Genomic DNA, 17,814 nt, shown 5'->3' with positions numbered 1-17,814 from the left:
TTATACATACCTAAGCCGGTCTATATGCAAGTATATTAAGGTTAAAATGTACAGACTACACCGCAATGAACTGGACGGTACAGAGTGAAATTAAACAATGTTTTTCTGAAACCGCTTTGGGTGTACTACATTATAATAATAGTACAATCAATCGATAACGCGCAGCTACGCCAGGTGCAACTTTGGTTTTGAACAAAAAAACTTTTCAAAGAATCAAACAAAAAACTGAAGTACCTACAAAAAGTATTGTAAAAGTACAATTATTTTGTTTCATCAGATGGATAATTACAATGCCGGTATATTTTTATTGTGAAAGTGTTATTTTTAGAAGCGGTTTGACCTATTGACATGTTTCAAGTCCAGTTTTCGTTTAAAGTGTATGATCGCAAACTGTTTGCACGCTTTTGTCTAGTACTCGGTAGGTCAGGGCAGGTTGGTTAATGGGGGAAATGGAAATTGCAATCTCTCCATCTACAATATTATTGAAAATAATGAACAATAGGTAGGTAAACCCTTTTTTGTTATAAATTCATTAGTTAGTCGCTAATATAATCTGATTAATTTTTGTTTGTAAATCGGATTTGTAACAAAACAGCTTACATAACAGCAGTTCTCATTGTTTGATTTTCTACTAATATAAACAAAAGTACAAAACCATTCCGGGTGAATGTATACGAGTATTTATTTATTTATATGTATACAAGTTGATTGTTTTCGTTGGTACAAAATAAAAAGTAAATTTGTTCCCGTAGAAAACTATTGCGTGCAAAACGGTAAATATACACACCGATTATCTTTTGCATGATAAACGCAAGGTCGTTGACCGTCTGCCAAGCGTCGTTTTCTAATTGCATTAAACTTTTTGTAATATTATTATAAACATATAGCGGCGATATTTTCCGAAACGCGAACGGGGAGTTTTTCTTTTAGCGTTTGGATTTTTACGTTTTTTTTTTATATAAATATAACGGTTTTCGCAAATAGCTCGTCCGTTTTTTTTTATTTTTTTTATTGTAGAACATGCGAAACGTTAGCCGTGATAGAAATAAAACAAACGCGAGTGTACTTTTAAATCCATTTATGTACACGACAATAATTCTGCAATAAACGCGGCGGTGGCCTACTAACGTCGTAAAAATGCAAAAATCGATACCAATTATCGGCTTATCGTTCAATTTGGCGGGTACGGATACAAAATAAATGCATCACCGTAGTATTAGAAGTTTAGTTAAAAGAGGCCAAAGCTGTTAACCCCGTTCAAGCCGTAAACGCAGAGACAGCCTTGGTTTCGGGAGAGTAGTGGACTCTCTTTATAGCATTTGATACGACCTTTTTAACGAGTAAAATTATCTTGTACAACACCGTTGTAAAAAAACACACAGTCTTATCTACAACAACGGTAACTATTGGATATCACTTCTTCGTTCAACTACACGCACAATAATGGCGAACAAACCTAACGCGGTAAATTGCACGTTTTATTTTTTTATTTCATGGTCGACCAGTGGAAACGGTTTTAGAACACTCGGTTGCATCGTTATGGCGCAAAACAAGTCTCGTGTTAATTTTTTTTTGAAGTTACCAAAACTAGTTGTTTGAACATTTGTTTGTTTTGAAATTACAAAATATGGTTAATTTTGTTAGAATTTGTCACTCGTCTAATAACCACCAACCGTTTGTTACTTAATCAATACGAATTTGTGCTGGTGTCGTTAAGAGGGCGTCGCACCGCCCATTTTTAAAGAGTAAAGTATAGGCAATTTTTTACAAAATCTTAATTTAAAGGTTAAACTGTGATGTGTAATTATTAGTTCAATAACTATAGGACTCTATTTTGGTGGTTAATTTATTTTTTGGACTATCACAGCATCCTTGAAAACGATTTAAAAATGGTTTTTTATCTCAACTTGTTTAAGCAGACTGAAAATAACTCGTTTAATTTTGGATTTAGAGTAAAAGCACCCATTATAAAATTAAAAGAAAACAATATTTCGGAGGGCAAGACGGTGCGCTTTTTTCATTATTCTAAGTATAACGATCAATATATAGTTTAGAAATAACGAGTATTTTAACATTTTTAAATGACTGTAACTTTCCAAAAATATTTTTTTTTTTAAAAACGCATCGTTTTGCCCGCCAGAATATTGTTTTCTTTTAATTTTATAATGGATGCTTTTACTCTAAAACCAAAATTAAGCAAGTTATTTTCAGTTTGCTTAAACATGTTTTTACCACTGAAAATCACCGGTGCGACGCCCTCTTAAGTTGAACTCTTACTGATCAATTAGGGAATTCATGTGTTAACTGTATTATTATATGTGCAGTGGTAGGTGAAAAGCTAAAAGGGACCTCTTGCCGGCAAAGTTGATTTAGAGATATAAACGCCAAAACATACGCAAAGTGGAAACATCAAAGTGGAATAGCTTAGTTATTTTTTCAGCTCCGAATAAATTACCAGGTCTCAAACTGTTCGAAAACCAATCGAGATTCATAAAATAGCACTAAATCAATTTTGGAAAATGCCGACGAGAGATTCCTTTTTGCTTTCCGAGTAACACAGTTTTGTATTATCAGAGGAAAAGATTGCTGCCATATTAGTCCTTTCATTCGAGTTACTCGGTGAGAAGGGGCGAATCCATTTTCTAAGATCGGGATTCGGGAATAAGCAACCGTGACTCTTTGCCCGTGCTAAAGTGACCGAGTCATATAACAATATGGATAAGTGAAATAATGTACAAATGTATACAACAACTACACATTCGGCTGTGGGCTTTACTTAGGGGTCGAACTTAACGCAAATGTAGATCCTTTAGAGAAAACTGCCACACTGTCAAGAATGCTGAATGAATCCCTGTACAATGAAGTCCTAACTATAGTGTAGTAGTTTTGACCGGTGATTTGGCAAAGAGTTTCGAAGGCCCGGAATGTTTGAGGTTAATTAAAACTGTAACTTTCGGTAGCTCACGGAACCGGATTGATTGGGTGAAAGATTTATAAAATTATTAGTTTACCGCGTTCCCCTATAGCACACCTACGGTGAATGTGGACGTTGGTAATTGGTTTAGGTGAAGTCTTTTGGGAGTACGTGTGCGAAATGGCCGAGTGTGGCGTTTGTAAATAGCTCGAAAAAGTTTAATACTTATTTGATTTCGCTGATAAAACGGACTATGCCTTGGCCGGAGTGCATTTGATTCGAGAGGAGAATTACACCAGTAAACGCCGACCGTATTACTATGTCTCTTATGCGACCGTACCGGCGAGGTAAGGGTCGATTTCTATTTTCCGGTCTCGGGGATAACGATGTTACCATTCTGCGAGGATAATCTCCGGACCCTTCATTTTCATAGTCATGTAGTCACCTTTTTTTCCTCCCTAGTTTAAATATTTAAGCGCGATTCCTTGTAATTTATTTCGTATCAAAGGGGAAAAAGCTACGTCCCGTAATAGAGGTCCGGTAAGACTGTCATCATAGTGTTCTGATATTATTACTGAATGTCTTCGGCCGATGAGAAAACAAAGTGCAATTTTTATAAATAGATAAAAAAAAAGACTGACCGTCTTTGTCGGTTTCGTATAATATTTGCGTTTGAAAACAATATATAATATGGTTTCTGCGTGAATAATGGAACTCGGCTGTTTTAATGTGTACGCCGGAGTGTTCATTGGCGTCGATATGTGCGACTCGAAACAGACGGACGTTTGAAAAACTTGGCATAGGCCCATCAGACAGTGTAGAAGGTATTCCACATGGGGCGATAGAGCAGAAATAACAATGTGCGCACACAACGTAGTGCATTCGTGTTGCAGGAAAGCGACAATGACGATTGTAGGTTTTTCAAAATACACTCAAACCGTGTGTGCACCTAGTTATAATAATACCTGTTCGTTTAGGTTTTCATCGACATTCGTGCCGTTTTTAAAAGCTGTTGTTCCACTGTACGCACTATTCACGACTCCACGTTGTATAATAGTCGTGAAACTACACCACACACGCATCAGTTATACATTATTATTATATTAATATTACAGGCGCAAATATCGAATTTCGTGTTAAGTGCACTCAAACAACAACACAGCGATAATATTCCAAAAACAACGGGCGTTCTATTGAAACGCTATAACGTTGATCGCGCTGAACTTGCTGGATTCGGCTTAGGTCTGTGCCTTTGGATTTCGCGTAAGCCTCCAATTCCTTCAATAATAAAGTTTGGCGTTTATCGCGGGGCACGAGTAAACTCCACGTGGCAGCTGCTGATTCAGACACGGTCTTTGTACACTTTGCAAGCAGCAAATCACGCATGGAAATACTGCGAACTTAGACTCCTACGAGAACGACAACAAAAGGAAACAAAAAACGGCTCTTTATAACGCGGCACTTAATTCCACCGTTGTAGCTTAGCTCTTATAGGCTTGTCATCGTCGGCGGTATTTTAACCGTTTGTGTTTGAAAAAGTTTACACAAACTGTTTGTGTAACTCGCTTTGAGGTAAAGTCAAATGAAAAAAATGCGTCACGGCAAAGAGCCTGTTAGCGTTTCAAATTTAGAAAGGCAAACTTTCCGGAGAAAACTACGCATCCGCCTTTCAATAAACTGTCCCAAGAAGTTTCATCCGATTTCAAAGAGTCTCATCTGTTGTCAAAATTTGAGTAATTACAAGTTGCATATAAGTTATCAATTACATTAACTTTTTATTACTTTGCTTACAAATAGTCGACGTTACCCCCACCCCTCCCCTCCCTTGCTTGGCGCACATCTAAGCGTCCCGTCGAATTCTTCATAAACCTGTTGATGAAGCAAGTCGGCCGTACCTAATCAATTTGATGGCGACTGTAATGCAATTTTTTATTTCACCAAGATCTCTCGGCACAGCGTCTTTTATGTAACCTTGCAGAAAAAAATCCCAGGCTGTAACCAAAAATGTCACTAGACTCCGGTGCACTTGACCTAACTTGACCGAAAATCGAAAAAAAATTGAGGATTTTCTCTTTAGATGGTTGGCGGTTCGTTGACCACAAAAATATGGATTCATAGTCTACTGAAATCGGATAAATCGTTTTGGGACCCCCTGTATTATATATTTAAATATATGCGCCGTATTTCTCAGCAGTTTAAAAAGTTGTTTTTAACAATGTTCGATCCACAATTGGTCAAATAATTGTATTAGATGTACAAGTCTTGGTTGTATTAAAAGAAATTATTTTCTTTGAACAATAATATTATGTCTTTTCATTTGTGTTATTATTTATTTATTAATTCAGGCCTAAAAAAATAAATGTTTGGACTCAAAAATATTTAATCATGGTATTAATAATTAGTTCATAATTCCCGTTCTTAGTTTTAAGCTTGTAATTATTGAGCCGTTATAATTATTGTTCCGAAAAAAGGTAATAAAAATAAATAAACAATTCGAGTTTTTTTAAAAGTATTTTTAATAAATACTTCTGCATAAACAAAAAACAATTTATCCTTAGTAAGCACAAAAAATAATGTGTATATCTCCGTAAACTGTTAATGCAATTAATCGTTTCCAATAATATTTCTAAACTACAGCCTTAAAAGTAAAACTAAAATATTACTATCCACTCAAGCAAAAAAATAGGAGGAAAACCTTCTTCAATTAAAAATATGAAGTATTAACTAGTTTAATTTTTAGTCTTAATTTAGAAAAAAACATTAATTTATATTTATCAATTTCAATAGTAAAACCCTAAGTGGGTTTAATTAGTAGTAATTCGAGCTGTTATAATAATACAAATCCAAACGTTTTCAACCGTGAACGAGATGGGACATTTTGAAAAGCAAAAGTCAGCGTCTCTCAACCCTGTTCTTAGGGTTTTTGGGGGTGCGTTCCAAGACTTCGGTTAAACCCTAGCCGGACGGACTCGATAAAGGGATCCAGATAAAGGGAAACACACCGGGCGGTCAACACAGCACAAGTCTACGTGTACTTTGATAATAATACTAATAATTGGTCATTTCTATGCGTCGCCGTGGACCCGTGAAAGTCGTAAATCTTATAGCAACGACCACCGACCAGCTGTACATATTATATAGGTATATCTAAGGCTAAGGTGGTACGTGCATATCGCGTGATCGCGTTTGACTCGGCTCCAATCGATTCGCTTAACCGCCTCCGACTACGACCGCGTGACATGCACACAGTGGCTTTTTGTTTCGCTCGGACACCTTATAAAAACGGGCCGTGTGTCCTTATTACCGACCCTAAACGACTAGTGTGTGTGTGTATGTGTATTTTTTTCCCCTCAAAAACTAGTCTGCAAACTTCTAGGTTAAAATTCTCGGCCGGGTCGGCGAAGAGGGTTCGGTAAATACATTACCGGCCAACTAATTTACATTTATCGCCGTCGACCGCGGCAATCAAACCGTCCCGGTTTACCCCAACATAACACCATACCATATAAAATATTATCTATATAAATTATATTAATATCAAAAAGCCGATACGATAGTAGCGGCAAAACCGCCGCAGAGTCGACGAGTTAGCTCGTAGTCAATCGTGACTCAAGAAATTCCCCTCCCCCCCCCCTGACAAAATACTATAATAGGTCGTAAACTTGACATATTTTTTTAAGTCGAAACATGGTATGATAACCGACATTCTACAGCGATCCTCAATCTCACCATGTAAACTTTTGTTCCAATAACTGTATAACATAGTTAACCTCCTCCCCCATACAATACAATAATTATAAGATCAGATGGGATGAGACACCAAATTATTTTGTAGACAAGGTGGGTTGTGAAAACAAAAAGTTTTCTAGGAAATGCATTACACTAAAACAAAACGTCATAAAAATAATATTATAATCATGACTAATCAAAACATCTCAAGATAATATAATGTTGGCTTTTAGTAAAGAATAACGGATAAATCGACTTAAAATAATACAAAATATAACATAGAATTCCCGTATTTCCTTAAATGTATACAAACTAAACAACGACTATAAGTCAAAGAAATAACATTAGTTTTATGCAAAGACGAGCATAACCACAATGATTTTTTTTTTATGAAGAGGGAAGGCTCAAGTTTTGTATATTTAATCGCACAAACAGTATATTTTAACGACGAGTTGTGATATCTTTTACTTCACTTGTCATTTATAAATTGTCAAAGAATTGAATGTTAATGCTCCTCTACGGCTAATGTCAATACAGGCAATATAGCTGTATTCGTAAAAAAAAATTGAGTTTTTTTCTAAGGGATCCCAAGTCTTAGCTGTACTCCACTCAATGCAGCTTAAAACTGACACGAATTGTTAAAAGATAAAGAAAAATACATTTAGCATAATATATGGATTTCACAACAAAAAAAAAACAGCAGTGTTTTTGGTTACATTAACAGTTCCAGATAACCAATCATAATAATATGATTGACGCTTATTGAAATTTGTATCGATGATAAATTATCTGGATAGCTACTAGTTTGCTCACGTCGGACTGTGTGCAATAATGTTTGCTCGAGAAAGAAAGGTTGGTATTTTTAAATGTAACGCTGAAGAGGCACAATCGCGGGTCAATATAACGACGAGAAGGACATTTCAGAGATACGACCCGATCGTTTAATAATAAACACAATATATATATACATACAATTACATTTGTCTACCGGTCGAGTTGACGGATCGACCGCAATCTGTGTAGCCGAAAGCTTGGGTTGTCTATAATAGCGGTCACAACGGGTTTTCCACCAATTTCACCGAAAGTCATTACCTATTGTAAGCGCGTGCGCCCACGTCGCAAAGTTTTCCATAAAGTGATGGACCAATGTTATTTTGGAGCAAATTTATAACGTTAATAACGATACAATAATAACTGTAGTAGTGGCCAACACTGGCCTGAGATAGGTATTATTGGTTGGGAAGAAATTGATAGCGGAGTTCAAAAACATCAACAACGTGGGCGAAGCGAAATTGAAAAATGTTAGTACATTAACTCGAATGGCCGTCGGAATTTTCAATATTTTTCAACCGTAGATACCGTTTCCGATTTATTCTGGTCAGGTGGCACTGCTGAGAGCCTTCCTATTCATACATTATTGTCATTGTATCTTTGTCATCAGACTTGCTGATTATACATATTTTTTACAGGTTGTAAATAAAGAAAATATTTTAATAAAAAAAGGGACCGTTTCCTTGTAAGTAACCTGCGTCTTACAATATTATTATTACTCTCAAGTTCAGCTGAGCCCAACAGTGTTATGCGAACGTTACTTTTATACACACACACGTGTACCGCGACATTAGATGATTGTCGAAATTATACCTAGTGCACCGCCTTTTACGCTCCATATATTGGAATAAATTCGATATTTTTACCTAATTGTGGTGGAAAAAAATTCACACTATTATCGTCCGGTACGTACTCACCCGTTAAGTTAAAAAAAAAAAAAAAAAAACGCCGAGCCGGTGTTCTCGTGTATGTTATAGCCGCTGCCTGAGCACGTCCATCGGGTCTCGGTAAAAATATTATTTTAATCTTTATACCATGGCGTATTATATATATATATAAATTGTTATATAACACTGTAATATACCGACGGGTATATCGTGTTACCGCTAATCGTACGACCGCAACACTTGGCGAACCTTACCCGGCGGCGCACTGGTACCGGTCGAAAACGGAAATAGGAAATTTATAAAAAAAAAAAAAAAACTATTTGATTTTTTTTTTTTTTTTCCAACTTCTCATCAACGGAAAAACCCGACGAAAGGACGAGCGGCGGAAAAATTGAATTTTTTAAAAAAAATTTTTTATTATTATTACACTTTAAACGACTTTGGCGATCCGCGGAAACGGCGTCGGTTAATATGAGTGCGTGCAGTGTACGTTGGTGTGTATAAGTGTTCACGTACGAGGGCCGTGTGAGCGCTGCGTCGGTAGACCCTGCGATGCGGTGCCGGCGATGGCAGTCGGCGGCCGAGTCATGCGCGACGGCGGTCCACACGGTCGGCGCTGGCGCGGTCTCCGCTCCAGTGTACGGTGGCCCGCCTCGCCAAACCGCGGCCAAGGGGTGTCCGCAAGCGCGCACACACACACACACACAAACAAAACACTACACGTCCCGTTGCGGTATTATAATAATATATTATATATATACATACATACGATATTATAATATTATCGTATAAAATTATTATCGCCGTTGTCGCTTACACCTGGACGGTATAGAGAGAAAAAAAATTTAATTTGGAAAAAAACGGTTTTTTTTTTTTGGAAAATTGGAAAAATGTCACCTTGGCCGTGGGTGCACATAGAACTACTAGGGAAGTTTAGACGCTTTGAAAATTGCAGATACAATTTTTTTAAAACAATTTTGTAGCCTTTATTAATAAAATATGATTATATCAAAATTTACAAGTACAATAATAGTCGTACAGAACAATAATCAGACATCTTTACGCGCGCTTTGGTGTTTTGGCTAGGAGTACAGTAGAGAAACCGTAACGGAAGTAAATCTGACAGGTTATCGAAAGTAAATATTATGAATTAAAAACAGCCAGATTGTTGTAGATAAATGTGTCAGGACTCTCTATGTACATAATTATTATCTAGTTTTAGCTGTCAAATATTTGCAATTGGAGAATCTTGTAAGATTTTACAGCGATAGTCTGAAAAAAACCAATAAACATCATCATTATTGTGTTCAAAATATATACACTATAGTCTAAGCTTTAAGATAAGATTTTACTAAAAAGTGAAAATTGCCTATACTATGTACTCTTTAATAAGTTCTCGGTATCTTCTAAATATAATACAATTATGATACCTAGGTACCTAAATCCTATATTGAGTACTTGTTGGTTGTTTTTTTTTTTAAATTATTATTAAATAAATTATTTTTTATTTAAAAAAATTCTAATGTGGTTAACACACATGTTAATGTTGGTTAAAGACTAATTTTTTTATGAGATAGAAAAATGGCGTAAAATTATAACCACAGGTTGCTCGTGGTTAACTCTCAATCTCAAGGATGGAACTTTTGGGCTCATTTTTGGAATTCCAAATACTGTCAGATAGTCTCCCCACTCTTATCTCGTTCAGTGATAAACTCCATCTATTTGTCTGATAGTCGCTGACTTGTGCTTTTTCTGTGTAAGTAGTGGTCAGACTCGAGTCGTTTCAGAAATTTTAATTTTACCTGTTTAAAAAAAATACATTTTGTGAATGAGTTATTTACAGCAAACTGATGATCCATGAGCGCCTTTACTGATCTCAAGTATTATAGGGGCGGGTTAAATGAGTTACCAGAGTGGTCCCATCTAGTTATTTTGCCATTTACAGGTTTTATATTGTTTGCCTCCTAAACGACAATGTAATATGATACACTATGTGTACGTTGAATCATTAAAATAATCACCGAGGAAATTCCGAAAATTGGTACCGACTTTAGTAGTTAATTGGTTTCTCCTCGGTCGATGGAAACTATCGTTTAATAACGTTCAACATCATTTCTACCTACCTCGCTTATTAAGCAGTTCGGTAAAGTTTAGATTTTCGGAAAATCGTACTGTAAAACTCAAACTAAAGTATGCATTTATTAAAACGTCATCTCAGTCTATAGAAAATCGTGGAATAACACCTTTGAAAATACAAATTTTTCAATATTCTATTAGTTTGTATGTAAACAAAATCAGATAGGAAACTACAAATTATGTCTATACTATGCATTGCTTTGAAAAACAAATAACAGTTTACCAATTGACATAATTAGATATTATATGTCACTAGTTGTGTTGAATTCAATCGTTGTATACACCATAAGACAACCATAAAACTAAAAAAAAAAACTCACCGAAGTGCATGGTAAAACGAAATTAAAAAACAAAACCAGCGAAGAAACCTGAATGAGGTTATACTACAATAGAAAAATAATCAAGGAACAACCATATATATGTATTTTTGTAAAACTGTAAAATAGTAAAGCAATGGAATGTTTTATAAGGAAAAAAGTTAAATATTGTCGCTGTGATAAACAATTAATAACTACTATTACTTAATTAACAACTACCGTCGTGTGCATGCCAATACTCTTTTATTACAGATGAGATATTATTAGTTAATTTATTTTTGTGAAGAAATTCCTTCGCTCAACTTTTTTAAAAAGAAACCTACCTAATACGTAGGGTCATCCTCAATGACGGAACTCAGAAATAGGTTTGTACTCGTTCACAAAAATCGGATGTCTAAAATAATATGTGGACCACGTTCCAAGTGATCCTGTATAATCATATTTATTATATACTACGTACGTATAAATACCGGTACCTATCTTGACGTCGCAGTCGTTAAGACAACGGCGCATCCACTGGCTTAACGCACCCCAAGTCCCACCAGCGACGGTACACAGACCGTTATATTATAGTGTACAATGCTACATTATTATTATTATCATTACTATTGTTTTACGGTTGGACCCAGTTGGCGTGTGCCATGTATACTATGTTTTCCGGTCGACCCGCGAGCGGACGTGCTAGCCTATAGATCAGTTAAAATATCATATAGAGAATTATTTTGGTGCACGACCGTTTATCGTACTGTTTTTGTGTTTACCATTCGATCGTTCATTGACCAGCACGCAGGAACGCTAAATTTTTATAAAAAAATTAGGATGACCTATAATTTATATAATTAATCGTGTAATTGTATAGATTTTTTTTTTTTAGTACAGATGCTACGACCTCTTTCGCGCATGGTCTTACAGAATTGCTTGGAAGTTTTGTTTTCTACAACTCCAACGCTACCGGATCTCGTCTATTAAATGTGTACTTGGAAATTGGAATCATGCTGTTGGTCGGTGCGCCAAAATGAAATTTCCGAGTAGGTACATTTTCGTTGTTTGTTCGCAGACGTGTTTTGTTTTGAAAAAATAATTACCACGGTCGAGTTTTCCACTTCGTTTCGCCAAAGTCATTGAAAAGCTAGCAGGTGTTCTTTGTTTTCTATCGGACTGCGGAATACCGTTAAAGTGGTCTCCTTTGCCGTCACAGCGCCGCCACCTCGCCCGAAACAGACCACCACTTGACGGTGACACATTTGTACTTGGCCGTCGCAAAACAAATACACCACCGTTAGGGCACAAGAGGACATAACCGTTGTTTTTATGAGCGTCGCCAGTATTTCCCAACGCGGTTTACGACAAAATCGTGTTGTGTTGACGTCAATACCGCGACAGTACTTAAAACTTAAGCCACCGCCGAGTTTTCAACATCCCTAGTATACTTGAGTGCATATATTCATCGTGACAGAACAATATCACTTTTGAATACTACTGTCATGGTATAGAATATATACCATGACCAGAATATACATTGATAGTATATGAGTGTGAGTTTAGAGCTGCCGTAAAACTATACACATTATAGAACTCGGTCGGTGTATTGTTATTTCACACCATTGGGCATTGAGTGATAATTTCCCATTTTAACGTTTATGAGCCAATAAATGATCATTATTATCGAACTTGCATTACCGTGTATAAAACAGTTAGGTCGTATTCCAATAGAGACATGAAATGTATGCAAATGATCATTTTGAGGTTAATTAGGTACATATTTATTATTTAAAATTTTTTTAAATATATAACATTAATGTGCATGTATTACAGAGGACAGTTTTTTTTGACAACATAAAAAAATGTATTTGAAACAACAAAACGATAACAACGAATTAATTTTTCGCAGGACACGTTTTCGTTTGGACAAATTGTTGTTTTCGTTGCCGTTAATTATTATTTGTTTTTTTCATTTACCGTAAGCATAACAGATTGTAGGTGATTATTATTACCCATTTGAAATTATTATCACGCATTTCCTTTATCATCCAGTATTATGCAAAGCTTGTCACACGACAAATCATCAAGTTATGAGATTAGTTTCCTCGTAAGAATATATAGTACAAGCCGTACATATAATACATCGGTGTTGCGTTGTTTGCATATACATTAAACACATTACACATGAATAAGTAAACGACAAGGTATGTAAATATTTAGTATCAAGCGCGTATCCAGAGGGCGGGCACAGAATCTGCCCCCCCCTCCTTTGTATTTATATTTTATTTGTAGCCTAATTAGTACAACCAGGCGAAAATTAAGAAGTGGTTCTATGACAAAAAATATATTAACATGTTTTATAATTTACATCCCTCACTATTTCATACTGTTTTAACAAGAAATTAACAAGTTACCAAAAACTAAACAAAAAGGATTATTTTGTCCCCCCTGTGTAAATTTGCCTACTTCTCCCCCCCTGCTTTTAACAAATTATACAAATGGTATAGGGTATATGGGAGAAAAAAAATAGCTATGTATTTGTTGTTAACATTTCAAGTACAGAACAATTTGCGAATTTTCGATGTTTTTCGTTTTGAAAATGAAGTTTAACCACTAAACGTTTTTAACTTATACAAATTTCCTAGTTATGATTTCTGATTCATTGCTATGCTATTGGAGTAAATCGGTCGAATAGTTCCAGGATAAATTATTGTGTAGGCAGTCACAAAAATAAAAAACACATTATTGTAAAATCAATACCTTCTCAGCTTCACACAGAAAATAAATATATGTCAATATAAAGGTTTGCTCGCATAGTACAAAATACCATGTAACCAGTTAGATTGAATTCAATAAAACCTATACCAAAAGTACATAATAATTATAAAATAACCTATTAGCTTTTAATTTAAGCAAATTAAATTAAAAAAGCTAAGAATAAAATTTTAGACTTTTTGTTTTCATTAGTTTGAACTAGCTTGACAACTCATAGTAATGATATTATTTTATTTCTTATACTACATACACATTTTTATATAGAATAAATAATTGATCTTTGAAGCTTATAATTAATAAGGGAAACAGAAAGGGCCGAATTTTATTGAAATTAAAAATAAAACGCAAAGTTACGTCTTAGGGTCAGCCAAATTAATTTCTTAAAAATGGTCTCAGTTATAAGGATGGTATAAGACTCCTTTATAACTTATAAAAGGTTATAAGGTCCTCTATGATTGCTAAAAGGCCGATTTTTTTATTTTTAAAATTGAGTTATAAGCATTTATATTTTTTTATAGGTTTTCCAATAAATTTAACTACTATTCTACTTAGCTAAAAAATGACCTGGGAGCCTCCATAGAAAAACAAAATTGATTCAATAGATACGCTGAAAAGTGACTTCTATAATAATAATTTTCTATTAAATTATCGCCACAACTCGGATGAAAATAAATGATAATAAAAAGTTAAGTGGCTAGAAAAAGTTAGTATTACCTTTATACAAGTTGATTTATTTAAAATAGCTCCTAGATCAAATTATGTGAAATATATTTTGCCCCTTAATAAAAAGCTTTTTCCGTATCACTCAAATCAAAACCGTATTACATTTTGCACATCAAAGAGCTACATTTATGACATCTGCAACTGAATCATTTTGCTCGTGTCAAATGCAGAAAGGATCAACAATATAGTTGAAACGATATTTTGGCGTGGAATATGCATGTCACATTTTACATTAAACTCGTATTCAGAATTTAATAAAAATAAATATTAATAATTTTAGTTGTCGTTGCAAAATATTCGGACGTATTAATGTTGTTAAAATACTTTATTTGAAACATGTTAACAGGAATATGTTTTTGGGCTGGGTGTTTCGAATTAGCGTCATCGTGCCACCAGGATCATCATTGTGGTCACGGGAGAGGATGAATATAAAAAGTAAGGGGTGCAGAAGAATGGTAAGGAGAGGAAGAGGGAATGTGAGGCTTTGTGACAAGAGACAGCAGGATAAAGGCTACTGTTAAGGGATCAGTTATAAAATATTAGGGTTGTGATGGAGGGATCAGAGGAGAGGTAGGAGAGGAATATTTCCTTTAGAAAAAAGCACAGAATCGTATTCTAAGGACAAAAACATATTCACAATTTTATTTTTATTCGTGTAGCCGAGAAATGAATATTATATTAGTGAAGATAGCTTAGGTAGACATAAGACGGTTGATTTTTATTTTATTTTTCGTCCCGTTGATGAGATAGTATTCTTTTTATAAACATGAGTTTTTAATAGTGTATAATATTAGTATAGTTAATAATGTTAGTGATTATATTATATTGTTATTGCTCTCACTTGGTTAAGTGGGTGCTCGTTGTCTCTGGCTGTGATGGGCTTACATCTAAAGTGCTATTGTTTCACCTTGCTTTAATTTTGTTTGCAGCGAGAAATATTTTTGTATTTTTATCGTCAACAAAATACTTAATATCACTTAATTAAAATTATTTACAGTTTACTATTGATCTTATGCATCGTAACTAAAGAAACTAGTATTAGAATATACTAGACTAGTATAAGACATAATTACTATTAGATAAATTAAATTACATTAATTGCAATAATATGTTCAGTCTGACCTTCTAAAAATAATTTTATAGTAATTAACTACAATTTATAATTCTTGTTATACATGCTTTTTAAAACATTCATACTTGAAGTGATTTATTTTTATTTTTACAATTAAAACTATTCCAATTGCGTTTTTTAATACTAAAAAAAATAGAGTTTTTATTTTGTTTCTTATATGTATTACAATAAACGAAATGCATTTTGCTTAAATATTTTCAGACCATTAAATCTTAAAACGAATCTCAGAGAGAGAGGACACAAAAAAAGTTCCCATCTTTTGTAGTTTAAGAAAGAGAACATTTTTTCTGACATTGCATCGCTTTTTTTTTTTAATAATAAAAAGATCAAAATATAACTTTGAAAAACATCTAAAAATGATATATTTATTGAGATTTATTTCTAAAAAAAAAAATGTATAAAAAAGTTTTCAAGGCCAAAGATGAAAAAAATCTTACCTGTTTAGACTGTGTGTGGAAAATTAAAATTTTGAGTGTCGCGAAATGTACTATCGTTGTATTGAGTATTATTTTTAACGCTAGTAGAACATTTAAAAGCATTCTCCGAGGCGCAGATTTAACAAAGCTTTCAAATTATTACCGCCAACCCCCACGACCATTGTCAATAGGATCTTGCTGTGCATACATTGCGGGATCTAATTCAATGCCTGCATTGTCGCAATTCACAATCGTGTATTTGCTGACCGTATACCGAAAATCTCTTGAGGTCTGTACCAGTTCATGCGCATATGGAAAGCATCAATATCAATAAATTACTTTATTATATGCCTTCGCGGTGGTAAACAAAAATAATGCTGTATAGCTCTAAACGAACCTCGATAATGGGATTTTCGTGTCTGGTTTAGTGAAAAAGTTCTGTCCGTTAGTACCGTTATGGCCGTGGGGCAAAGTGATGTTAAATACCGAATTTTAGCATAAATTCAATTCGTTAGAAATTACATTTCAAAAACCACGTTTTTTTAAACTACTGAAATACTTTATATACCGTAAAAGATACTATAAGTACTCTTGAAATTTGTATGTAACAATTTTTCTACATTATAATTTGTATTCATGGTTTGGGTGATTCATATATATTTTTTTGTGTCTGAATAATATTGAAATAAACAAAAGCCAACACGGTGGGGTCGAAGCATAAAGTGGTCACAAGTCTTTAGAAATAATAATTAAGCCTGGAATGATAACTCTCAAATGAAGGTTTGATTGACGCAATTCATCGAAAAAACTACTACTTCCAGAATTGTCAATATTATTTACATTGAATTAACTTAAATTTTAATAAATTTTATTTAATCTGTTTATATTGAAAATTAAGTTCATGTTTTACCTGAGAAAGTGTCATAATGAAGTTTAGTATGTCAGTCGGGTAGTTTGCTGTAATAGCATAATGCATAGATGGGCAACGCGTTGGTAAGTGATCAAAGTTTCTAATTGTCACACCAATGGTGGGTCTGTTCTCATGCCGTACATAATATCAATAATCAATATTATTGTTTGAAAATTGTTCAGCACTTAAGTTAATAAATCTATATCAATAAGACCAGCTGGGTACAGAGCCATTTATTCATTAATGTAATTAAATAGTGTATAAGTCGAAGCGACGGGCTAAATTAAAAGTGATATTATCAATAATACCTGTATAATACTTGGATATCACAGTAAATTTGAAAGTTATAAAATAATTTTTAAGAAAACCTTTTGATGTATAACATTGAATTAAAAAGAATAAAACGTTTAAAAACAGGCTGGTACCTGTTTTTAATGTAGTCACTAGTCTGAGTTAAAAGTTCAAACTCGTATTTACTAATCTCATAAAATCAATGTGAAAGCTTTTAAATATAGTCTTCTCTGTAAAATCGTTATAAAAATAAATACACTAAAACAATTTTATTTGATATTTGAACTTGATGAAACGACTAGAATTTATCCACTTATCTGAAACAAGTATATTGATACTTATTGACAAATCAAATAAAAATAGTTGTATACCTTAGCCAATTTATTGGCACATTGTAAGGTTTATTAGCTGTTATCTGCACTCAGTTTTTATCGTTTGTCGCTATAATATATAGGTATTAATTGAATTTAAGTTATACAAATGTTATGAAACATATAAGTAGCAAAAAAGTACTGTTTTTCTTTGCACATGATATTACAAACAGTTGTTTGTTTACTGTCTTGTGTCAACATCGAATATGGTAGTAAAATAAATAAATATAATGTATAGTATATATAAACAGTTATATACATGTAATATGAGTCAATGTAAATACTACATATATACTTTTTTTTTTGCAAATAGATAGTATTGTTAAAGCATGTACTAAATGGGCATAATTCTAAAAGTAATTAACAACAAATACTTGACATGTGTTTACCACGAAAACTA

The 17,814-nt window shown here is 33.9% G+C and overlaps 1 protein-coding gene across 2 annotated transcripts in view; it reads right to left on the bottom strand.

Moving 5' to 3' along the window:
- Nucleotides 1–8,908, bottom strand: part of LOC126846101 (potassium voltage-gated channel protein eag) — a 92,400-nt gene extending 83,492 nt beyond the window's left edge. For both annotated transcript variants that reach the window (XM_050585233.1, XM_050585236.1), the window contains exon 1: nucleotides 8,392–8,908. The gene's annotated coding sequence lies outside the window, so the exon portion shown is untranslated. The remainder of the gene's footprint in view (nucleotides 1–8,391) is intronic.
- Between the last annotated feature and the right edge of the window lie 8,906 nt (nucleotides 8,909–17,814).

Source organism: Adelges cooleyi, unplaced genomic scaffold (assembly GCF_023614345.1).
Source record: "Adelges cooleyi isolate 19-005CV unplaced genomic scaffold, UGA_ACOO_1.1 ACOO_flye_CR_arks_rails_tigmint_CR_PRNA_9, whole genome shotgun sequence".
NCBI lineage: Eukaryota > Metazoa > Arthropoda > Insecta > Hemiptera > Adelgidae > Adelges > Adelges cooleyi.
Note: the sequence above shows the minus strand (reverse complement) of the source record. Positions and strands in the feature narration are given on the sequence as shown.